Source organism: Eriocheir sinensis, chromosome 37 (genome assembly GCF_024679095.1).
Source record: "Eriocheir sinensis breed Jianghai 21 chromosome 37, ASM2467909v1, whole genome shotgun sequence".
NCBI classification, from domain to species: domain Eukaryota; kingdom Metazoa; phylum Arthropoda; class Malacostraca; order Decapoda; family Varunidae; genus Eriocheir; species Eriocheir sinensis.
Genome location: NC_066545.1, coordinates 8,330,555 through 8,357,261, shown reverse-complemented (window position 1 = coordinate 8,357,261; position 26,707 = coordinate 8,330,555). Strand labels below are relative to the sequence as shown.

General features: G+C 42.4%; 1 long non-coding RNA gene across 1 annotated transcript; it reads left to right on the top strand.

Moving 5' to 3' along the window:
* The first annotated feature begins 1,002 nt into the window (after positions 1 to 1,002).
* LOC127008442 (uncharacterized) lies at positions 1,003 to 22,910 on the top strand. The gene is made up of 3 exons (XR_007761087.1): positions 1,003 to 1,138; positions 4,283 to 4,350; positions 22,798 to 22,910. It is a non-coding gene; the product is annotated as an uncharacterized LOC127008442 (long non-coding RNA).
* The last annotated feature ends 3,797 nt before the right edge of the window (positions 22,911 to 26,707 follow it).

The following is a 26,707-nucleotide window of genomic DNA, read 5'->3' as shown; positions in this document are numbered from 1 at the left end:
GCGTAGTTGTGAATCTCGGCAGGCTACGGCGTCTCAACGAGGATATGTTGGTGACGGTGACGTGGTGGGCGCAGCGCCGGAGTTCGGCACCTGTTAACAAGAAACTCCGGGACCTCCTGAAGGTGTTGCCAGCCGTGCCTCGTGTGCAGCAGCGGCCCACACTGCCCCGCCTGACGCTGCAGATGGAGCTGAGCGTCACGGGCGTGTGGCTGGGCTGGCTGGTGCCCCCAAACGAAGGTCATGATGCCCGGCTGATGTTCGATGACCCTACCACCCTTGCCAACAAACACTCATACTCTGAGCCTCGAGTCCCTGCGCCTAAGACTCACATCGCACCTCCTGTCCTTCCTTCACCCGCCAAGCTCCACACACACCCCGTGCCCACCAAGGAGTATAGAGAGTCCTTGAGCCAGCCCAAGGAGTCTAGAGAGTCATTGTGCCAGCCCAAGGAGTCTAGGGAATCCTTGAGCCAGTCCAAGGAGTCTAGAGAGTCCTTGAGCCAGCCCAAGGAGTCTAGAGAGTCCTTGAGCCAACCCAAGGAGTCTAGGGAATCCTTGAGCCAATCTAAAGAGTCCTTGAGCCAGTCCAAGGAGTTTAGAGAATCCTTGAGCCAGCCCCGCCAAGCCTCGGGGCAGACCACACCCTCCCAGGGGCCATTCTCACCAGACACCGACCTGCTGAGTGGCGAGGCTCAGGAAGGAGTGTTGTTGGTCTTCTTCTTGCTGGTGATGGTTGGTGAGATAATCTATTTTACATTCACCAAGTAATTATTGTTTAATGTACTCTTTAGTTAGGCCAGCAGGTTAAGTTAAATTTAGTTTGGTTCTTTATGATAATTACGTGATACGCTTTGCGCTGCGCCTTTGGTTACTGTTGTTGTTGTCCGGCGGGTGAAATTCTATAATATATTTTACCTGCTTTTTTTATAAAAAGAGAGAGAGAGAGAGAGAGAGAGAGAGAGAGAGAGAGAGAGAGAGAGAGAGAGAGAGAGAGAGAGAGAGACCTCAACATGACAAGTGATAACGAAATCGAAACAAGGATGTGCCGTGGGAAAGACATTACGAAATTTACCTACTGGGTGTCCTCGCCCTGTGTGACCGTCCCTTCGGTGTTCCTCAGGGCCCAATAAGAGGGAAAGGTAAGGCTACACTAAGGAGACTTTCTTGGGCTGCACACTGCCTTTTTGGCTGGGGAAATGCAGCCTCAGGTGTATCAGTGTAGGTAATAGGCCCAGGTGGTGAGTGAACCCCCGGGCTCCCACGTGCTCCCGTGTGTGTGTGTGTGGGGGGGGGGGGGTGACACCTCCCCCACTCAGCCCGGCCTGACGCATCCTCCTCTTGACTGTCTGAAAGCTGTTTGTGTTTGATTTCCTTTCCAGTGATATCCAGGGAGCCTAAACCTGTAACCTAACCAATATCAAAACAATGTGGTTGCAGTTTCAAGCTATATGATTGTTAGTTGTTGTCAGGTTCGGTTAGATTAGCAGCCCGTGTGGTGTTGATGTGAAGATGTGTTATCCCCTGTGCATTCATGTTTTATGTACTTATAAATAAGTATTCATGTGAATGATCTATTTTCACCTCCACCACTACCACCGCGGCAAAGGGTTAAACCAGGGGCAAGGCTGTTATGTAACCAGCCTTGTGATTATTTGATAATAATGGTGGTATTCTTCCAGAAATGCAGATGCCTCATTCAGGTGGATGAAATTACCTCTTTCTGATATATTTTCACAATTTTGGCTACTGAACTGTTTGATGTCAGGCTTATATTTTGAGAACTTACTGGAACTGTCACTGGGTTAGGTTAGGTATTGTGGTCAATGTTCCATTAATGTTGTAAGATGTATTTGCTATATTCATTTGAAAAATATGAATTATTGTATGAAACAAAATAAAACATTCTTCAAAACAGGCCCAGGCACAGTTTCTACTATGGTATCCATTTGCAGCTAAAATGGCACATTACTTGGTGCACCTAGGTTACTATTAGGAAGGTGTTGAGTAATATTTAGGGGCGGGGGAAGGTTAGGACACTGTTCAATCGTGGTGTCACTCTGTAGTGGGATTAGATTATGCTATTTAGTAGGGTAAGCTTTGTACTGAATATGGTTACATTATGTCAGAATTGGGTCAGGTTTGGGTAGTTTGCTGTTTTTTGCACTTTATTTCTTCACTACCACTAGTGGAGCAGCTGTTCGCCCTCCTTTTTAGGATGGTCAATAAATGGGTACCTAGGGAAGGTAAACTTTAGTAATCTGGATGCCACACCTACTGTGTCCTGGGGTAATGGGTTCTCACCCACCCCAGGCTCAACGGCCTATGAGATGGAGATGAGCACCGAGGCCATGCACAGTTATGACATATGGGCCAGACGTGATTACAGACACACTACATCAATCACTTTGCTTAAACAAGACAAAACTAGATCCATTAGCAACACAAAGACAAATACACAGACAACAAATGCTATATAAAATCACAAGCAATTTAGTAGACATAAATAAAGACACTTATTTACACCCGACAACTACACAATCCACTAGTGGCAGCCACAACATTAAATACCACACTTGTCATACTATATCATACTAGTATATTCAAATATTCACTCTTTTGCTGCGGCATCCAAGAGTGGAATCATCTCCCATCTCATATAGTTAATTGTCCCACTCTTAACACATTTAGGAATCAGATCATCAATCATTATCTCCCTAATCCTGGCCCTTTACCATATCCCAATACCTTTCTTCACCCTAACCCTTATCTTAATCCTGTCCTGGCCCCTTGAATCCCCCACGCAATCCCCACATATCATGCCACCCGAGAGTAGCTCTTTGTGGATCCCCTAGAAATTAAATGATATGCCCCCAGGGGACCTAACCTTTACTTTTGAAGGCACCTCAGTTGTGTAGTGGCTTCACAGGCCCAGCTATGAAACCCTAGGCCAGAGTTTAATGCTGGCCCAGGACATTTGGCGCCCTAGCTCACCCAGCAGTTTGAACTCCCTTTCGGACCGTTCGATCAATGGGTACCTTGGGAAACCTAGAGAAGCTAAACTGTGTTAACTTGGATGTCACACTGGTTCTGTGTCCCAGAGTAATGGGTTCTTACCCATCCAAGGCTCAAAGGCCAATGAAATGCAGCCATAGCATATGCCCCCAACTTTACCCTTATATTTTGTACACAGCAAACAAAATTTTAACATGTATGCAATAATTTGTTTATAGCTATTTTTTATGGATGAATCCTTGTGTGCATTTAATGTTTGCTGAACAAATTTAGTGAAAGTAAGATAAATCAATATGGTACACAAGTTAGTTATTTTTATATTATCAAGTAATATGTTGCTTGCTCTCACTATATTATATATTCACAACCTACTTGGTAATTAGCTAGAATGAATACTTAATGGCTTTTGTATAATAAATATATATATATACCTATACGGTAAACAGATATGATATTATCAAACATCAATACCGTACATTAATACGAGAGCTTGCTCTGAATCATTGTACGGGCACAGGTATTAATATGATGGTGTAACAGTAATGTTGACTGCGCACTTAATGTATATTAAGTTGCACCATCTTTCATTAAATCAAAATATTGTAATGCTGAGCTGCAGGAGACTAGAACAACAAACAAAAAAGCAATCACCGATAGTACCCGCTGTTGTTACCTTCATGTGTTTGGGGCAACTTCCTATGAAATTAGCATTATTCTTTCCCTTATTTTATCTTGTATTTCTGCTTGAATGATATATACTGCATGATGCTACACATAACTTGTTACCTACCATTGTGCAAAAATTATTTTCATTTGTTATTTTTCTTATAACTTTTGATTATGCTTGCAAAGTTTGGAGGTGCTAGTATTGTGAGGTATTGATACATCATTGAGATGTGGTGAGAGTGTGGAGCAAGATATGTTGCAGGAAGAGTTAACATAGGGATTATGGACTGACATAGTCAGGTATGAAAGTTATGATAAGTTACTATTGTAGAGAGTGAATAGGGAAAGGAATAGGATGTTAAAAAAGCATTATGGGAATGGGATGCTCACATGGAAAAGGTAGAGATGTGACATTCAAAATGTAACAACAACCACACTAACCAAAAATTGATGTCAGCTGGCCATAAACAGATTGATAAATTCTCTCAAGTTTCATCTCTAGTTTTGTCTAATACAAGGATTCCAGTCCTTCATATTATGTATCTTTGTATAAGAGTAGTTTATTTTCTGTAGAATTTAATGTTTTTCCATAAATATTGTTTCAGAAATGTTGACAGACAAAGCAACAGGTCCTGAGGAATCTATGGCACCTAACAGTCACCTACAGAATAAGGTTGGTAGACTTCTCCAAAAAATTTGTGTCCTGAAAGATCAGATGTAGATGTCTTAAAAAAAATTGTTCCTTTCCACCTACATTGATTAGAAATATTTCTAAGTACTTAACTGGAATGCAGCCAGAAATGCTCAGTCACAAATTGATAATCCAAGAAAGAAATATCAAAGGAGGCCTTAGTCTGCAACACAAAGGTCTTTTGCATTGGGCTTGCACTATGGAAGTCCAGTTACATGTCTCAAATTTTTGCCTTACCATCAACTTCAAGAATGTTGAGGCTGTGGGTGCAGCAGGATGGAATGGTTCAACTATTGAATAATTAGAGACAAGGGTCAATAGCATGGAAAATAGAGACGAGGTATGTTCCACTGTGTTTGATGATATTGCCATAAATGAATGGTTATATTATAATGCTAGGAAGGACATGTTAGATGATGTAGAAGATCTAGAGGAGTATGAAAGTAAAAGATAGTTAGGTATGGGTGAAAAGATTGGTTAAGGGAAGTAAAGAGTTAATGAGTTTGGTAAGAAGATATCAGCAAAATATCTGGAGAACAAAAAGCTCTTTTAAAAAGAAGTTAAATAAATAGAGGAGAGGAAAGAGTGACACTTTCAGGAAAAAGAATAGCTATGGGGTGTTTGTGGAATGGGATGAGAAGATAATGGAGGTACGGAAGAGGCATTTTGAATCTGTTATAAGTGAGTGTTTGGGAAGGAGAGTAGAAGTGACCAGTATAGGAGTAAGGATAAATACAGAGTGGCCATATCAACAGAAGGGAATAGGAAGTGGTGAGATAGTGGAGGCAATAAAAATAGTTAATTGTAGAAAAGGCCCCTTGCAGGCTGATATTGATGCTATAACAGCAGAAATGCTTAAATATTTCGATGAAGTTGTGGAGTGCATTTATAATCTAGCTAGCATAGCAGCAGGGTGAGGTGCCAGAAGACAAGAGAAAAGTCATCATTGTCCCATTGGGCAGAGGAGAAGGAAGAAGGGAAAGCTGTAATAATATAGGAGAAAAGCTTACTCATTGTGCCTGGGAAGATATTTTGGAAGGGTTTTAAGTGAGAGGATGATGAAAATAACTAGTAAAGTGTAGGTAATGAATAGAGGGGGGCTTAGGAAAGGGAAAGGATGTGTGGATAAAATTATTGCAGTCAAAATTAAAGTTGAAAGGTACATAGAGAAGGATAGAAAGTTATTTACTGCATTTATGAACCTGGGGAAGGCCTGTGACAGCTAAGATGAAAGTTTTTTGAGATATCTTGAGAATATGTGGTGTGGGAAGGTATTTACTTGAAGCCATCAGGTCCTTTTATGAGGATGTGCATACCTCTGTCATTGTGAACGGGGAGTTGGGTGAGAGTTTGGTGTGGGTGTGAGCTTATGCTTGTAGTAATCAATCAATCAATGGGGGCATATGCTGGGGGGCGCTTCGTCTTGCCTACCCTATGATGCCAAGCCCGAGCGAGGGTCTCTCCGGGCTAGTCTCCATGCAGGTCCCCTTCCCATCCTTAGTACCTCCTGGCAGGATCTATTGACTTGCTCAAGCCACGAACTTCGTGGGCGTCCCCTTGGCCTCCTCCACTCAGGATTGTCTCTTACAGAGACAACCTGATGAGCAGGATCAGCTTCAGAGTCACTTGCCATGTGCCCATATCGCCATATAGTAAACCCATTCTAATCAAGCATTTTTTTTCATGATCTTATTTTCTCCTTCCTACACCTTTCATATGCACTGTTGTCATAGTGATAATGTCTCACATTTAGACTGAATGTCACTCAGGTAGAGGGAGAATCACATTGAATGATAGAATTTTTAGAAGAAAACTGTCTACTATAAGTCAAATAGCAGATGTGGTGGCTGAGTGGTCAGCATACAATTATTTTGAGCCGGAGGACCTGGGTTCGAGTGCCACTGAAGGCTGCGGACAATTTTCAACCATCACTGAGTGGCAGATTACCCACATGCTGCCCAGATCTTCAATTAACCCTAACTTCAGCAACTTTGTTCAAGTGAAGCACCTGGGGGGCAGTGTGGGCCAGGCAAGAGTCAAACATCAATTCAGCCACTATAAATAAAATTTGTTCAAGTGAAGCACCTGGGGGGCAGCATGGGCCAGACAAGAGTCAAACATCGATTCAGCCACTATAAATAAAATTAGCCTGCGCCACTAACTGGCTGGGGCCATCCATGAGCACCCTGAAGAGAGTCTACAGGCACTACGTATAGGCAACACCTAAAAAAAGAAGAAAAAAAAGTTACAAAAGCAATATAACAAAATGATACACTGAACATTAGTATAATGAAGCAGGATAATCAAATCAGCAACATTATCTTAGGAGAGTATCTTGTTTATAGTCACAAATTGGTAATCGTCAACATTAGCGTTCATTCAAAAGTGACTGAAAATAATATACTGCTACCAAATTTTACACCCATAAAATCTAGTAAATTTTGAAAGGCTTGCAACTATCAGATGATAATAACTTATATGAAGCTTGAGAAATATTTGGAAAAAATTGCTTAACTGAATGAATTTATTCACCTTGTGAAAAGTGAATTAACATTATTTAAAAACATCTGTTCTAAGTCAGGCAAAGCATAGGTATGAGAAAAATATTGCCTTCAATAACTTTGTCTTACTTCAGATACTGTCACTAATTCAGTAGCTATAACATGAATTATTTTATTAGAAACATGGCCACCACTTCCTCCACCTAACATTCATTAAGGTGGAATGCAACATCTTAACAGCCATTTGGAGTTCAGAAAAAAAATACATACACACACACACACACACACACACCTGAAGCAGGCCACAACACCCCTTGCGCCGCGGGTTACTCCTCCCAAGCACCGCCGTAACCTGCCCATTGCCACAAACCTCACCAGGGAGACGCGGGAAACACAAGACGCCCTCGCCCGCCGCCACTACCGCTGCGGGTATGACCCATTGGCGGGTGACGGACGGCGAATCGGTGGCAGGGGAGCGAAAAAGCACCGTGAAGTTTGAAACGAGTGCATGCATAACGATGAGGAAGAGTCTGGACGGGCGAGGCTGGCCGGGGCTGGGGACCACTTTGCTCACAGTTACAGCCGCCATCCGCTCGCACATTACCACCTCTGCCCCGCCATAACCTTCCCACGCAACAAAGTTTGGCGATTGTTAACATGATGAGTTGCATCCTTATTGTTCGCGCCGAGCCTGTTGCTGGCTGCCCCCCCCCGCCCGTGTCCCGCTCCCCGGCACAATGGAAGGCGCCGCTTCAAACCTTCACGAATTTGATTATTGGTGGAAGAAAATTGTTATTACTCCGAGGCAGCAAACTTTCGTGAAAAATGTATTGATTTCCCTCTCCCTCTCCCGCTTTGTCTCTGTCTCTCGGTGATTACGGCTCGGGTCTCTAGTTGAAAGTGGTGCACTTGTGTTGCATGAAAAGTGCAGTGATCTAATTAAGCATGATCAAATTTAGTTTTCCCATATCACTTTTTTTTTGTATAGCTTATAGTTCGTTTTCCTTTTCGTAAACTAAAATGAAAAGGGTGTTTTTTTCTACGAATTTCTTTATTTTCCTTTAGTCTCACTCTCCTCCTGCTCTCTTCCTTCCCTAACTCCTCCTCTCTCCTCACCCCAACCCTCCTCCCTCACCCCAACCCTCCTCCCTCACCCCAACCCCCTCCTCCTCACCCTAACCCTCCTCCTCACCCTAACCCTCCTCCTCACTCCAACCCTCCTCCTCACTCCCAACCCCTCCTCCTCACTCCAACCCTCCTCCCTTACCCCAATCCTCCTCCTCACTCCAACCCTCCTCCCTACTCCCAACCCTCCTCCTCACTCCAACCCTCCTCCCTTACCCCAACCCCTCCTCCCTCTCCCCTACTCCTCCTTCCTCACCCCAGCCCCTCCTCCCTCACCCTAACCCCTAACTTCCCTTACCCCAACCCCACCTCTCTTACCCTTCCTCCCTACGCTCAACCCCTTCTCTCTCGCTCCCTTGCCCGCTTCCTTCACCCCTTTCCCTCTTCTCTCGTGCCCGCCGCCCCCCTCTCCGCCGGGCCGCCGTGGTCACGTTACGCAGGACATTTCTCAAACTTACGTGCTCCGCAGCTTTTTTCTCCGAGGGTCTCTCCGCGCGGTAGCCGTGGGAACGTTCTCACCTGCCTCGGTTTCTTACACCTGGATGCCCCCCTCCGGAAATTACACATGCCTACTACGGTTGTAATGTTCTTGTTTTCATGTATTATTTACCTCCGTGATGAATACTTTTTCTTACTTAACCTGCATTGCTCTGGTTAAGTTGCGTGTTTTTTAGTGTAAGATTAATGCTTCAATGACATAAAAAAAATATGAACATGATTCTTCGATCAATATTTACACTTGATCTGATCTTTTCGCAACTTTCGGTGGTGATTTTGTGGATTTTCTTCATAAAATGCTATGTTACCCAGGCTGTGACTTGATGTTACTAGAATTGTTTTGCTGTTTTAAACCTAAAAGAATGAAAGAGTCAAATCTAACCTTTAAACTTAGTTACAGACGTTGTTAAACTGACTAAAATATCGGTATACAAGAGAGAGAATATCAGTAGAACAGCTTCATACGTAAATTATCAAAAGACACACACAAGAAGCAAACAAAAAACAAAAACCCAAACAAAAGATACGCCTCTTTTTTTTCTTCTTTTTTTTCTTCCATCACTAAGACGAATAGGGACCTCGTGGTGACGGTCGCCTAGCCTACCCAAACCTTGTGCCTCCCGCCAATATCGCCGAGGCTTTACATCTTATGAAGGTTACAAATTACGGATGAAAGGCTGTAAATTAGACCTGGAGGACGGGAAATGCCGCCTCTACGACCCATTCAAGACTCCCCGGCCATATTTCCTGCTCCCTTTTGAATAGAATAATTAGACGGCTGCGGAGAGCTCCTCAAGGGTGTTCTTCATTCATTGAAGCTTTACGCGCGGGCGGGTGAAGGATTCATTCAATATTCATATAAGGAAATGACATGCAAATTATTTCATCGTTTTGAGTTAGGAAAACTTCATGTATGACAAAGGCTACTCCACTTAAAGTCCTATGAATACCACTAACAAGGAACAAAAGAATCCTTGCCACTAATTGTATATCATATATAACAAAGGATATTCTACTTAAAGTCCTATGAATACCACTAACAAGGAACAAAGGAATTCTTGCCACTAATTGTATATTAAGAAAATGTAAATTTAATAAATCCTCCATTACATTAAAAACTGACAATTGGTACAAGCTTTCGGGTTTTCTCGTGTCCCCATGAAAAATAAAAAAGAGACAAGAATCAATGAAAGGTGTTAAGAATGAACATATTAAGAAAAAGTGTGAATGAAAATAAAAACGTTCTAGTTATATAAATTGTTGCTCTAATTTTATTTTCTACCAGTATACAATAAAGCGAATGAGAGAGAGAGAGAGAGAGAGAGAGAGAGAGAGAGAGAGAGAGAGAGAGAGAGAGAGAGAGAGAGAGAGAGAGAGAGAGAGAGAGAGAGAGAGAGAGAGAGAGAGAGAGAGAGAGAGAGGCTGTGAAGCGCCATAAATGATGCAATAATTTTCTGTTGTCGGGGAGGAAGAGGAGGAGGTGGTGGTCAGGGCGCATAATGTTGGCGATGCGTCTTCCTTTTCAGGCGCGACAAGCGAGGCGGGGCGCGGTGGAGGTGTTGATGGTGGTGGTGGTGATGGAGGTGGGGGAGGTGGCCCGGTGTTGCTCTATTTCTCTCTTCTTCCTCCTCGTCTTGCAGCACTTTTTCCGATTCCTCCTCCGAATTTTCCTCGTCCTCCTCCGCTTCGTCTTGCACCATGTTTTCTTCTTTTCCTCATCTTCATCCTTGTTTTCCTCTTCCTCCTCTTGCACCACGTCTTCCTCCTCCTCATCTTCCTCGTCCTTCTTCTCTTCGTCTTGCACTATGTCTTCCTCTTCTTCCTTTTTCATCTTCCTCCTAATCGTCCTCCTCCTTTTCTCGTCTCCCTCTTCGTCCTCAACCTCTCAGGAATTTTGAACTGAGAAACTTTCTATGGGAATTTTGGGAATTTTCGGGAATTATCGGGAACCTTGAGAATTGAGAAAAATTACAGGTTTGCCTACGTCGCCTTTAGGCTTTATTTTGTGCCTGAGGTTATTGTTGCCTCTTTAGACTTCAGTTTTAAGGGGCTGTTAGTGAATGTCTATCATGGCTAACATATATTTGAAGATACTCTAAATTTACCCTAACCTAACCTAACCTAACAAAACCCCAAACAGTTACTATAGGCCTTGACTCCGAAAATTCATATATGCTTCCTTACTAATGAGACTTTCTTTACAACAAAGTGAGGTCATTATTTGTTGATTTATATCGTAAGATGCTGCCTATCATGTGTTTGATGATACCCTGAACTTAACCTAACCTAACCTAACAAAACCCCAAACAGTTACTATACGTCTTGACTCAGAAAACTCATATATGCTTCCTTATTAATGAGATTCTCTATACAACAAAGTGAGGTCATTCTTTGTTGATTTATACCATAAGGTGCTGACTATCGTGTGTTTAAAGATACTCTAAACTTAACTCAACCTAACCTAACAAAACCCCAAACAGTTACTATAGGCCTTGACTCTTAAAATTCATATATGCTTCCTTACTAATGAGACTTTATATACAACAAAGTGAGGTTATTCTTGGTTGATTTATAACATAAGGTGCTGGCCATCATGTGTTTGAAGATACCCTAAACTTAACCTAACCTAACCCAAACAGTTAATATAGGTCTTGACTCAGAAAATTCATATATGCTTCCTTACTAATGAAACTTTCTATACAATAATTTGAGATCATGCATTGTTGATTTATACCATAAGGTGCCAGCAATCATGTATTTGAAGATACCCTAATCTTAACCTAACCTAACAAAACCCCAAACAGTTACTATAGCTCATGACTCAGAAAATTCATATATGCTTCCTTACTAATGAGACTTTCTATACAACTGAGCGAGGTTATTCTTTTTTTTATTTATACCATAAGTTTCTGGCTATCACGTGTCTGAAGATACTCTAAACTTAACGAATCCTAACCTAACGAAACCCCAAACAGTTACTATAGGTCTTGACTCAGAAAATTCAAATGTGCTTCCTCACTAATGAGACTTTCTATACAAGAATTTGAGGTCATTCTTTGTTGATTTATTCCATAAGGTGCTGGCTATCGTGTGTTTGAAGATACCCTAAACTTAACCCAACCTAACCAAACAAAATCCCAAACAGTTACAATAGGTCTTGACTCAGAAAATTTATATATGCTTCCTTACCAGTGAGACTTTCTATACAACAAAGTGAGGTAATTTTTTGCTTATTTATACCATAAGTCGCTGGCTATCAAGTGTTTGAAGATACCCTAAACTTAACCAAACCTAACATTACAAAACCCCAAACAGTTACTATATATCTTGACTCTGAAAATTCATATATTCTTCCTTACTAATGAGACTTTCTATACAACAAAGTGAGGCCATTCTTTGTTGATTTATACCATAAGTTGCTGGCTATCATGTGTTTGAAGACACCCTAAACTTAACCTAACCTAACAAAATCACAAAGTTACCATGCATCTTTACTCCGAAAAATCATATATGCTTCCTTACTGACTGAGGTCATTCTTTTATTATTTTGTGCCATAAGCTGTCACCTATTATGTGTTTGAAGATACCCCAAACTTAACCTAACCTTACAAAACCGCAAAAATTTCCATACGTCTTGACTCTGAAAAAAATCATCTTTTCTTCCCTACTAAATGAGCCAATGAAGGCTTTCTATGTTAGTTTATGCTATAGGTGTCTGGATGTCATGTGTTTGAAAGTTCCTTAAACTTAACCCAACCTACTGGAAATACAGTTTTTGTTGCCTAAAACTTTTTTTGTTAATAGTTAGATTAACCAAAATTGGTTTGTTTATTAATACAAATACACATGTGTGAAAATTTTGAAAATTCCCGAAAATTCCCAAATTTCCCGGCCCTGAAACTCCCCGGAAACTTTCCTTGGATGGTTTCTATGTTCCGGAAACATTCTTATCCTTTGCAACCCAAGTCGCAGGTATATAATAACGTTTGGATTTTTTGTTTTTGTTTCAGCTTTTTTCTTCTCGAATTACGTGTCATGGTTTCGTCGGTCATTTATCGTTGCAGTTGTGTTTCAACGGTGTCACGGTATTTTCCGTTGTAGCTGAATGGAAATTTTACTGTTTTCGTGGCTCTTGGTTGAACACCCCGGCGATGTGTTCATGATCAGATGTTTCAATTTAGGAATTAATGGTCTGTCATGGTAAATCAGTACATCATAAATACTATAGGCATTGATTTTTTTTTCGAGATGTAAGCTGTTTTAATGAGCTACAACACGACTATCTTTATAGTGAGTTCATAGGAACTTGTCAAAGAAAGGAGCCGTATTTTAATCTCAGACTCGATATTGGTCTTGCAGCATTATTTTGTTTAAAAACGATACCGGCGTATCCTTTTTTTTTCTGGAAGCTTCACATACGTCATTAAACGTTGTTCTACTTTACAAAAATATCAACACTAAAATAAAGTGAAATAGAAATGAAATAAAAACGTATAGCCTAACTATATACCCCTTTATATATAGTCCTTGTTATTTTAAATGAAGCTACTCATGTTTCAGGTTAGTTTTCATCGCTGTATTTGTTAATATTTAGTATAATTCACCACGTTGATCACTTTGTTTGCCATGTCATTGAAAACTCAGTGGGACGGAACGCTGATTGAGTGGTTTTATAACATTTAAAACAACCCATAAAAGCATTCCTACACACACACACACACACACACACACACACACACACACACACACACACACACTCCCCTCATGCGATTAGTTTCCTCCGTTACATTTCGATATTTCTCATCAGGAGCATAAAGGTGCCGCCCCCGCTGCCCCGCCCCCCGCCGCGGGTCACAATGCTGCCAGCCTCGCCCACTAAATTACCTTGCCTTAGCTTCCTTCAGCTGCCCAAGAAGTAAAAAGTCCTTGGGTCATATTCTTAAATGTTTCGGCGCCCAAGCACACATAATTGACAAGATTTTCATAGGAGTTTTGGGCATTTCGAGGGTTAGTTTTATGACCCGTCTTGTAATTTAACCATTGTTCTGTACCTTAACCTAAAAACACGCTCATTAGAACCAGATTAATCTTCTTTTCTGCCTTTGAAAATAGCTGCTGTGAGAGGCGGAAACGTTAGAATACTGACCCTTGTATATATGAGAAAAATAGTACGTAGAGCTAATTGTCAGCAGCCATACATACATACTTTATGAAACACTGATAAAGGAAGTGACGTGGTAATATAGTTTCTTCCGCTCTTTGGTAACTGGTGAAGGTTATTCATCTTTAAACCCCTTCTCTCATTGGTGGCCAAAGTGGAAATTTCATGTTTAAACACTGCTTCGACATAATAAACCATTGGTAACATAAATAAAACGAGTTATCGCTTCTTCATCCGCCCTTTTGAACTGATGAAAATATTTTAATTCAAACCTTAACACTTTGTGGAGAAATAAGGAAATTTGATATGTGGACAACATTTGAATGAAAAAAACAATAGTTACGCACAGCTTTGATGTTTTATCGCATTGATAACATAACTGATGTCGCTCCTGCACGCACTCTTTTTTTTAAATTTGTAAACGCAATCAAACTTTCAACCTTATCACTCATTGGAGGAAGAACTTTTATGTGTGGGCAGCATTTTAACGAAAAAAAAAAAAAAATGGGTACGCACAGCTCTCTGACGTTATATATCATTGATAATAGCACTGAATATCACTATCTCACCAGCTCTTTTCGAACTTGTGAACGCAATCAAACTAAACCACATCACTCCTTGGAAGCCGAAGGACACATTCGAAGCGTGTGTAACCTATGACCCAAACAGCCGCCGAGGTGACAGGAAGAGGAGGGAGCCTTGTACAAAGGCAGGAATTGTGAATAGTAAGTTTTCGTCCCACGGTGCACATATTCCGCGTCAAAGGCTTCTTTCTGGCTGCTCAACAACCCTCGCGGCGGCCATAAATAGAATTGGCCTCGGGGAGAAAGCCTCGTCCTCAACCATTCGACATATGATTCTTGTCTCACCACCACCACCACCACCACCGAGCCCTTCAGATGCAGGGGAGATTCACGTATGATTTTCTAAACTTTGAATTTTAGTATTTATTGACAGTTATGTGGGTGGTTTGGCTTTTCAATTCCACTTTTTTGGGGGTGACGGAGTTAGTTAGAAGTGTTGGATTTCCACGGAGTTTAGGCGACATTTTACTAACTCACTTGTACAATGTGATGTAAAATTTCAACAAAACCAAATCAACACTCATTAAAAAACGGGTCAGAAGAGACAAATCAGCCACATTATTGTTACTAAAAACTGATACGACGTTGGAAAACCAGGCGATAAATGCAAACACACACACACACACACACTCACACACACACACACACACACACACACACACACACACACACACACACACACACACACACACACACCAGGCGCCGCAGTCACAAACATCGCAGGGCTGTAGCTGTCCACGCTGGTCCTCCCGTGCATGTCTTGTTACCTATTTCCCCGCAACTTATTACCCGAGCCACTGAGGGTTTGCTCGCGAAATTCCTCCTGCGCTGAATTTTGAGAAGAGTATGAAGTTTAAACTGTTAAGCTCAAGAGAAAAAGGATTACGTTTTCAGCTTGTTTTAGTGCTTGGTGATGCCGTGTAAAATTAAGTACGATGGATTTATGATATTGTTAAGCATGTTACTTGAATTTATAAGGAAAGATGAATCATATATACAAATGGTGCGGAGGAATGTACCTGAACACTCATGAATAGTATACGTATAGTGGATGTATATATATATGTGATGATTGATACCTATTTTCTTTGTCTTACGGTGAAGTAACAACGTGTAGTGATGATTAATATAACAACGATGACTACTTACAGCATCAACAAGACAAAAGCGGTTGGGTATATCGTTGTTATAATATCCAATTACTGCTTCGTTCCTTCTTCCCCTTCACTCTTACAACCCCGTCACAGCACGCCGTTACTGTTACTCCACCCCATGTCCATCCCGTTAGTTACTCCCTCCATCACCGCCGTCACAGACCACCGTAACCACCACATCTTTCTCCGCCTCTGGGTTACTGCTCCGTGCATTCCTTCCTTACCTCAACTTCAGCCTCCCTAACTCTACCTCTCTCTTCATCCTTACCCTGTCCCGCTACCCTCTAAGACCCATCTCTCTCCCTCTCCTCATCTCTCCTATCACGGCCTTGTGTCCTTCCCTTCTTTACCTTACTTTTACTTCCTCTACCTTACCTTGGGCATCCATCCTCTATACCCTATCTCTCACTCTTCTCACCCTTTCTATCCCTGCTCTGTGTCCTTCCCTCCCCTCTATCTCTCTACCTCTTTCCACCTTTCTATCCATTCCCCATCTATCCCTACCTCCCTGTCTTACCCTCCCTACCCTTGCCTCACCCTTTCCTTCCCTCTCCTTACCCTTTCCCTTCTATCCCCTATACTCCTCCCCCTCCTCCCCCTACCTCCCTTTCCCAGCATCTTCCTCTCCTTACCTTCCCTGCCCTTGCTCAGTGTCCCTCTCTCTCTCCTCACTCTTCCTCTTCTTGCCTCGTGTCCTTCCCCTCCTCGCCCTCCCTCTCCCCCCTATCTCCCTTTCCCTCCTGATGGTGCCGCAGGAGCAAGCAATTCGTACATCAGGAAGGAACAGCCTTACAACATGGCAATACCTCGCTGGACTCGGAAGTTGCGGTCGTGAATATGTCACCAAACCTGGCCAGACTGACTTAATGGTGTTCTCCCTGGCGCCACGACTCCGCCCGGCTCCCTACCTCCTCCTGGCCCCCTCTCTCTCTCTCTCTCTCGTCGTATCGTCCTCCATTCGTACCCATCTCTTATTTTTATATTTATTTCAGTTATCTTCCTTTATCTTCCTCTGCCTCCTTCTCCTCTTCCTACGTTAGTCACTACGGGTAACCTCTAACAGTTTAGTTTATCCTTCATGTCCCGTTGTTTATACGTTTTCTTTACTTCTCATTGTCTCTTGCTTTTCCTTTTTGGTGTCGTGTCTGGAATACCTTCACGAGAACACTCAAGCTCTTTACCTTCCTCAGTGTAAATTAGATAAGTACACATTGTTTTCTTTTTAATCTCATGTCTCTATTTATATGTATACATGCTTGCCTTCTTTATTATTTCTTTTGCCCTTCAGTATTGTGCTTTTAGATTATTTTTTTCTTTTAATCTTATGTCCTAGTTTATTTATACGTACACATTATCATCTTGTATTTTTACGCTTCTGCATTGTGGTTCTAGAGTATCTTCACAACTTGACAATCTACACTCAACCGTTCTCTCTCCCTTCACTAGTACAGCGTCGATATGATTATAGGGTCGCCTCCGTTGCCTTGGTGCAGGGTGCGTTTGCGTCTGTCTTTCCGTGATGATTTGATTAACGTTGCAATCTTCCTGCCTTCCCACCGTCCTCAGGGTCTTCATGAATAACACCAGCATTGATTATCTCGCGCTCACATAATTAACTCAACTCACTTCGCCAGTTTTCATTTAGCTATATCGAGATTTCTGTGCCTTATCTCCCCTGTCATCTACTCTTTTACCTCCTCCCTGCCTGCTTCCTACACTTTCGCCTCCTCCTCCTCCTCATCTTCTTCCTTCTTCTTTCGTTCCCCTTTGTCTCCTTGGTTTCCTTTCCCTTTCCCTCCATACCTCCATATCCACCGTCTTGCCTCAATGACCCCCTCTTCTTTCCTCTCCCTCCCCCTTTTTCCCCCCTTTTCTACCTTTCCCTTTCACCTCCTCTCACCTTCCTGCTCCTCACGCCTCCTCCACTTTTCTTCTTTCTTTTCCTAAACCTCTGCTTCCACCTCTTTGCCTCCTTGGTTTTCTTTCCCTTTCCATTCACACTTCCACCACCCCACCTCCTTGCCACCCTCCCCTCTTTCCCTTCACCTCCATCTCTCTTTTCCTCTTTCCTCCTTTCCCCTCACCTCCTCGCTTCTCCTCCTCCTCCTCCTCTCCCCAAACCTCATTTCGTCTTACCCCTCTCCTCCATTTTTACCCGTCTTCCCCTCTCCTCACCTTCCATCTCTCCTCCCCCCTTACCTCCTTTCACTTCCTCCTCATCCTCCTCCCTTCCCTCCCTTTAGCTCTTCCTCCAGCACATACGATTCCCTTCAAGCTTCAATTTAATTTCATGTGTTTTAGCGCATCGGGATCATGTATAGTAATTGTCCCGCTGCCTTCCTCACAGTTATTCATGAGACATCCAAACGTCTTCAATAATTATTAATGTTACTGCCTCTGGCGCTCTCTCTCGCTCGGCCTTTTGTTTGGTCTCGCTGCGGGAAAACACGATGATTACCACGACTCGATGACTGACTGATGGATTGATTGATTTCCTACTCGACAAGGTATTCATATTTGCTGTTTACCGATGAGGATGCATGATATTATATTATGTGAACGCTTATTTCCAGTGTGGTCCCTTTTTGTATAATTTAATTGGTTGTTTTTGTTGATTGATTTGATAATGTTAACTGCCGTGGAAGGTGCGAGAGAGCGTGCGCGAGAGTGAGAGAGAGAGAGAGAGAGAGAGAGAGAGAGAGAGAGAGAGAGAGAGAGAGAGAGAGAGAGAGAGTATTCACGTCTTCGTATATGCATGGGGAAAAAGAAGAATGTTTAAAGTTGCAAAAAGTAATAAAAAATCTTCCAAGCCAGTTCTCTTCTTTTAATTGGCAGTTTATTTAGTATATGTTCATTATGTGATAGCGTTATTGAACCACCGACATAGAAATTCACACTCGTCTACGAACATTTTTTTCTCAGTTAACTGGACGATGATCACTGTTGCACATGTAGGTATAAAGGAGAAAACAAACATACCGTAGCATATAGAAACACGTCTTCTTTTCGTAAATAACTAAATGATAACAATTGTAGATGTATATATATATATAAAATAGAGAACAAAGGTACCGTAACATGTAGCAACACGTCTTCGTAGATACACGCTCGACACATAGGAAAGGGTTAAGATTGCAAGAGGAAGGTTGATTTGCGTGTTGTGCGTTCGTCCTCCTTTTTCATGTTTCCTTGTTCCCTCCTTAAATCTGTTTCCCTGAATGTATTATAATTCACACGCACACAGACCTGCTCGACGTGTGCGTGTCTCCGTGCATTTATTTACCGTCCCTTCTTCTGTGTGTGTGTGTGTGTGTGTGTGTGTGTGTGTGTGTGTGTGTGTGTGTTTGTGTGTGTGTGTGTCCGGGAGAGAGAGAGATCGACGAGAGACGAGACGAGACGAGAGAGACGAGACGCAACAAGACGAGACGAGATTGAAGAGCGAGAGAGAGAAAAAAAAGGCGAAAGGGGAAGAGGAGGGAGAGGAGGGAGAGGAGCAGCGGCAGCATCTCATCTGTCTTCATCTCTCTCCTCTCACATCATCACCGCCACATTCTCTCATCAACGCAGCCTCGCCTCACGCCACGAGGGAGGCGCCTGGAACGAGAGAGAGAGAGAGAGAGAGAGAGAGAGAGAGAGAGAGAGGGTAGGAAAGTTAAGATTTTAGAAGATATTAGTGGTGATAAATATCTCATACACAGACAGACAGACAGACAGAAAGACATACAGCTTTTCCTTTCTTCATTAACTCTCTCTCTCTCTCTCTCTCTCTCTCTCTCTCACACACACACACACACACACACACACACACACACACACACACACACACACACACACACACACACACACACACACACACTTTCTCTCTCTGAAGAAATGTAAAAGTCTGCAAATGCAAGATTCTCACGGACTCTTGTAATAATCAGTGTGAAGACTTGCACGCCATGTATGTACGTGTATGTATGTATGTATGTATGTATGTATGTATGAAGTGAGAATTCGCTCTCTCACAATCTTTTCGCTTTTTTCTCACTACTATTCATGAAAAAATCGTCATATTTTTTTCTTACTTTACTTATGTTTTGCTCATTGCTTAGGCCTACCTCCTTTGCTGTGAAAAAAAAATAACATATCTACAGGGTTCTTTTTTCTGTCAATCTTTTACCAACTTAGAACATTTTGTCTTTTGTCGAATCAGTTTAATCTAATCGTATCTGAAATCCCGTAACCAGTAGTTTTCTGTAATACTCTTCAGACTTCACCTCCAATAAAGTTCGTTCAATATTAAAGCTTCCTTCTTCAACTAGATATGGAGAGTGTAATCAACGTTAACCTCTTATTTGATTACTCGTCTTATTGGCTGTGTTCCCATCCTTCCCATCGTGAGAGAGAGAGAGAGACGAGACGAGACGAGACGAGACGAGACGAGAGAGAGAGACGAGAGAGAGACGAGACGAAACGAAGGGAGACCAAAGGAAGATGCATGTACAGCTTCCTAGCCGAGTCTCTTCTTCACTTGTTTTTCTTTTTTAATCAAGGGTGTAGAAATAAGAGGAAGTGGGTTTGTGGAGAAGGTACAGGGTGGGTGGGTGGGTGGGGGAGGGAGAGGGAGGGACAGTAAGGTCGGCATTCTGAGACGCTTCCACCTCTTACTTCAACTATTTCCTAACGCCAAAAAAGAATATCAGTCGGGTCCTAATGATTGTTTTCCACGTTCATGGTACACAAGAAGAGCCTTACTACCACCAGTGCCATAAAACTACAACTGGAAATGCCCACAACCCCTACGGAGACCTTGTCAAATATGTGTATTTAGACGCCGAAATGTTGAAAAATATGGGCCTTGGAATGTACAATTGTTTGGTGTAAGTTCGTTATTTGTTCTGATGTAGTTATTCAGATGCTAACAACAGTAGGGGCCTTACCTGTGGGACGAGACGAGAGGTAAAACGTGGTTGTAATATTGTGATTGTTATTGTTCTTAGTATATCATGGCATTCCCTTATGCTTTTATTTCTAAACACACGTGCAACTGAGCCTCTGTTTGAAGACCCTAATTTAATCAACCCTGAATCATTTATCTTTTTTATGACCAGGATTACCTTGACGACAATGACTTAGGTAATTTTGGGGGTTATATATATTTTGGTGCAACTTAGCTGGGTTTTTTTTCTTTTGGTTGAAGCACGTGTGATGTTCGTTATGGTAGATGAATGTAATGTTTCGTCTACTGCTGTCTTTACTTTATGTTTATGTAATTTATTTTTGTTTCCTTTGCTGTTGCCGCTTCATCTTCTCTTTCCGGCCACCTATTGTTCTCTAAATATAAGACACACCAAGACTTATTTTCTATTCTCAGACTTTCTATGATTCGTTTTCACCAACATTTATCATAATATAAGACATCATGAGATTTATTTTTATTTTCAGACTTTCTATGACTCATTTTCACAAATATCTGTCATAATATAAGACATTACTAGATTTATTTTGATTTCCAGACTTTCTTTGACCCATTTTCACCAATATCTATCATAATATTTGACCACTAGATTTATTTTTATTTTCAGACTCTCTGTGACTCGTTTTCACTAACATCTATAATAATATAAGACATAACTTGATTTGTTTTTAGATACATACTTTTTTATTACTGATTTTCACCAACAGCTATCATCAGTCTTTTTAATTCACTTACTTGCCGTCATCCTTAATTGTTCCTGCGTAGTTATATGAGTTAGCCTTTAATCTTCTTACTTATATTTCGCATCCCTTCTTTAGTCCCCCTATCTTTGTTTTTTCAGCTTCTTATACTTTCTTTTTTATCAGTCTTCTTTACAGCATTTCTTCTTTTTAACACTTTTTTTTTTAAGACGCCTTTCTCTCACCCTCATATTTCCTTTCCTCTGCCAGTCTTAGTTCTACTTTGGCGGGTGGAAGTGATGGTGGTGTTTGTGGAGGTGGTACTTGTGGTGGTGATCAAGGTGGTAGTGGTTGCGTCATTGCATGGGGGAGGTGAGAGGGTGGTAAAAGGAATGGGATGGTGGAGGAGGATAGGGAGTGAGGTACGGACGGAGAGGGATGAAGATGGGTCGTTGGAAGGGATGGATGGATGGATGGCGAGGGAGAAGTAACGCAGGGGAAGAGAGGGACGACGGGAGGCAAATAGGGATAGAGATACGACTGGGAAAAAAAAGTGCGCAGAAAGACATGAGAAGGAAGGGATGGAACTTAACAAAGGATAGTGAGAGGAAGAGAACAAAGGAAAGAGATGGTTTTGCAGGGATAGAGGGAGGAAGAAACGTTGCGAGGAGGGGAAGGAGGATGTGATGGAGGGAGAGAGAGAAAGGGAGGAACTAGACAGAAAAAAAAGTTAGATAGAGGAAGGGAGGAAGATAGAGATACGGTTTTGTAAGGAGAGAGGGAGGGAAGAAAAGGAAAGAGACGGTTTTAAAGTGAAAGGAGAAGGGAGGGATAGACTTTTTGGCCACTCCTTTGAACTCTACTCAGGAGCGGTAAGTAGCGGGCTTTTTATTTATTTTTTATTTTTTATTTTTACGCCCTTGAACTGTCTCCTTAGCTGTAAAAAAAAGACGTTGCAAGGGAGAGCTGAAGCCTGGGGAGAGGGACACAAGGCAAGAGGGAAGGAGAGAGGAGGACAGGTGTGATAGCCAGAGAGTGTTCCCAGGTAATACTCTCGCAAGGATCGACAATCACCACCAGGATGCGGCGCCATAAACGTGCACGCGCCACACCACACCACACCACGCCGGCCACATTACCGCAGCATCTCCTATTCATGAAGTGTGTGGCGGGGGGCGAGATGCAAGACTCAGCCACACCCCTCACACTTGCCTCCTCCTCATCCCTGCCTGCCTACTCTCCCTCCGCCATTTCTCCCTCTCCTCTCTTTCTTTCTCCACTCCACCACCTCCACCCCTTAACCCTCTTGTGCTTATCTCTTAGTCACTTTCTACCCCTTCACCTACACTTCCCTAAACCCCATTCACACATCTCTTAGTCCCTCCCTCTCTATCTCTCCACCTATACTCCTATACCTATACGCTCATATCTAGTCACCCCTCCCTGCCACCTCCTTGCCACACCCCTTTGCTAACCCCATTTCACTTCCCGCTTCCCCCACTTCCTATTTCTCCATCCACTTTTTCCCTCTTTTCTTCCTTCTCTCCCATCACTTCTAATCACCTCTACTTCTCAATCCTATCCTCCTCTTCACCTCCATCTCCTCTCTTCCCAACTCTCATCCTCTCCCACCATCTCCCGCCACCTCTCCCCATATCCTCTCTTCTTCACGCTATCCTCCCCCTTTCACACATGTCCACTATTACCTTTGATAGTCGAGATTTATGTTCCCTTCCTCACCTCTATAATATTCCCGTTAATTACAGGTGGACGAGCATCTTGAGGAGAAGAATAAGGTCCTGTCAACCCACCGGATGTAAAGGCTCTTCGATGCTCTTATGTTGGTGAGTAATAATGAGGATTTTGTGCTTAAGGAATTTACATGTGTCGATAGAGCTGTTGAAGTAATATTTTTTATTTTATTTTTTTATTTTTTTTTTTTTTACATCTCCGCCTATAGCGCCGGTAGGCATTTTTGATTCACTTGGACGGTTTCGCCTAGAGTCAGGGTTGATGAATGGTCGTCAGGACAGCATGTGGGTAGTCTTAGGCCACTCGGCGGTGACTGAAAAATCCCAGGTGGTAGCGTGGGGAATCGAATCGACGTTGTCCATGGCGTGATGAATGCTGGCCCCGCACGCTAACCACTCAGCCACCGCCTACCCCTAAAATTAATTGAAGAGGGAAAGGTTATATATGATGCTGAAGGTAATGGTGATGTTATATAAGCCGATGTATTCTCTTTCATCTGCTGTAAAAAAGGACCCTTGATAGAGACTTACTGGGAAGTTATGAAGAGTTCGAGTAGTTTTTAATTGATAGGAATTAGATTATTTAGAAGGTTGTCAAAAGTTAAGGCCGAGACACTCAAGCCAACAGACGTAGGGGAGAGTACAACTATAATAATTGCAGGAGACGGACCAGTCCATAGCACGCGCGTCTCGCTGGCCATTTTTTTTTTTTTACTTTGACGGGGAAACTGACATAATTACCTGAAAACTTTGCTCACTCGAGAATCCCAGACTTGTGTAGTAGAGATCATGTTAATTGAAGTCTTCCGCCTGAGAGACCTGCGTATACCTGGCGTTAATTATCGTCTATGGGTACAAATATAGTGTCATTAACATCACCCAAAGTACGCATAAAGGTTATTTGCCAGCCATCATTATTACGAACGAACACAAAATGATGAGCATACTGTTTGTAAAAATTATGAGTAAGATTCTGAATTATTGCTTTGGCGGGATTTCGTTTTCATACCTCGTGTCTGTTGTCGAGGGTATTGTTTTTTAATGCGAGTACTAATTCAATACAAATTTTCCAGCATTTCCTAATCGTGTCTAAATATTGAAGTTGGTATCCCGCTTTCACGTCTTTTTTTTTTTTTTTGTGTGTGTGTATTTCGTCTGTCATCATCTGTTTCCAAAGGCCAAAAGGGACACAAATCGGGTTCTCATGAGTGTTTTCCTAGGTTCACGGTACAGAAGGAGGGTCAAACTACCACCAGGATCCTTAAACTACCCCTGGAATTGCCTAAAACTCCTAAGAAAACCGTGTCAGATATGTGCTTGGGTGCCGAAATGTCTTATTTTTTATTTTTTTAGCTGCGGCAAAGAAAGCAGCTCAGGGGCAAATAAAAAAAAGACAAAAAAGCCCGGTAATCGCTGCTTGTGTTTAACTCGTCCGCTGCGATTGGCACGGATTTCGCCTTCACTGTTAGCCTGGTAACATATAGTAGTAGGTCTTTCTCTGCCTCTGTGGTGGATAGTGGCGTGGTATTAGTATGCTGGATATCCCCTCCCAATGACTTTACATTTTTCTTCATTGAATTGTAGCAGCCACATTTTGTTCCATTCTTGTAGCTTGGTGTACTCTTCTTGTAGGAAATTCGCAGTCAAGGGGTTAAGAATATCACCCTGAGCCCCTTGGTTTAATATAATAGTAACGTAATGTAATAATGTAATATGCTAACAGTAATATCCATCGTGGCCTCCAGTGATGACCTAAGTCTGGTGCATGAGAAAGATAAGGAATAAACGGCCCTCTCACTCCTCTGACCAGTGCCATTTTTGTCCAAGTCGCTCACAAGTTCGATCGTGAAAACTCATAAAACGGATCATTTCTTTATTACATCGTTCTTCCCATCAGCTTAACTTATTATTTTTAGTTTCACTTTTTAATCATCCCTTCAGTTCTATATCCCTGTCTTTCCTGCTTTTTCCTCATCCTTCTTTCTTTTTTCCTCTCATTTCTTACTCCCTCCTTCTCTTCCTTTCTTCCGTCACTCTCCTCCCTCCTTCCTGCCTTCCTTTCCTTTTCTCCTCATCCCTCCTCACCCTCTCGTCCTTCCCCTCTTACTCCCTCCCTCCTTCTCTCCCTTTCTTCCTTCACTCCCCTCCCTTCTTCCCTTCTTGTCTACCTTTCCTGATTTTCCCCTCACCTCTCCTTCTTTTCCCCTCCCGTCTTTCCTCTCTCATTTTCACTCCATCCATCTCTTCCTCTACATCCCTCCCTCCCTCCTTCCCATCGTGCCTTCCTTTGTTTCTCTCATTCCCTCAGTCCGCCTCCCCCTCCTTTCATTCCTCCTTCATTCCCTCCCTCTCATATTTCTTTTATTAGATTTGCCGATAGTCAGTTGTACCCCAAAATTTGACTTAGTTTGCCCCAATAATTTCACCGCGCTCTTCTCTCGTAATTGATTGCCAAATACAACTCCGGAAACCAAGTGAAGACTGAGTGATATTGCAAATTACAGACACACACACACACACACACACACACACACACACACACACACACACACACACACACACATCGTAACAAGGACAGAAAATAATGTTATGTATACCTCTCTCTCTCTCTCTCTCTCTCTCTCTCTCTCTCTCTCTCTCTCTCTCTCTCTCCTTCTAGCTGGTAATACGATTGATTCTAATAATTTGGGCCAAACTTCGCTAAACAACTTCTGCCGCATAACTGACTCTCTCTCTCTCTCTCTCTCTCTCTCTCTCTCTCTCTCTCTCTCTCTCTCTCTCTCTCTCTCTCTCTCTCTCTCTCTCTCTCTCTCTCTCTCTCTCTCTCTCTCGGATGGTGATTCTTCGACTTCTTTGGATCACTTGCACGCGTCTTCAATCTTCTTCTGTTGGCTGGCAAGTGGCATATCTTCTCTCTCTCTCTCCCTACTCCTCCTCCTTCTGCTCCTCCTCCTCTCCCTCTTCTTTTATTCCGCCCAGAGCGATCCGCAGCCGCTCACCTAATTACACATTTCGTCGTAGTCAGCCTAAACTTCTTAATTTACTCCCTCTAACTTGTTGGAAAAACTTGACCTGGAAGTTTGCTAATGAAACTCGTATAATGATTTCCCAGGTCGACGCGTAATGGTAAAGGTTGTGTGTGTGCAAGGGGAGGAGTTTTTTTTTTTCGTGTGTGTGTGTGTGTGTGTGTGTGTGTGTGTGTGTGTTTTCTTTTTTCTCCCGAGTCAGGCACTCAGTTAGTCAGGCAGCAAATGTTCACGGAAAACGTTTACAATACCAGACCACTAGCAAGGCGAATGCTGAAACGTTTATTGATGATGATGATGATAGTGATGTTAATAATAATAGTAATTACAACATCAGCAATTAGAAAAAAAAACATGAAAGCGTAAAGGTCAGAGTACCGTGAGAAAAAAAAAAGGATAGAATTAAAGAGACGAACAGTAAATAAATCACCTGAAAGAGGAAGAAAAGCACGTCTTCATCTCTAGTTTTTTTTTATTTCTTTTTACATCAAGTAGCCAAATGCACTTGTAAAAAACCTCCTATTTGAAAACGTAGACTTATCTCAATTCATTCATGCTTCGTTAATACTTCACAAAAATACAGTATACCAATCCTGCACCGAGCACTCCAAACCCACCCTCGTAACCCTTCGGCACGACTATAATAAAGGGAGGAAACTAGAAGAACACAGTGACAAGAGGGAATAGGTTAGGAACATCGCGTGATTTTTTTTCCGAGGGGAGGAGTGCGAACCATCAACCAACTGAAACTATTCGGCCAACAGGGGGGAGTAGAGCTGCAATAAAGGGGGGTGTAGGCCAGGAATATAGGGGGGAGTAAGGTAGAAACATACGGGTAAGGTAGGAATATAGAGGGGAGTAAGGTAGGAACATAAACGGGAGTAGGGTAGGGACGTGAA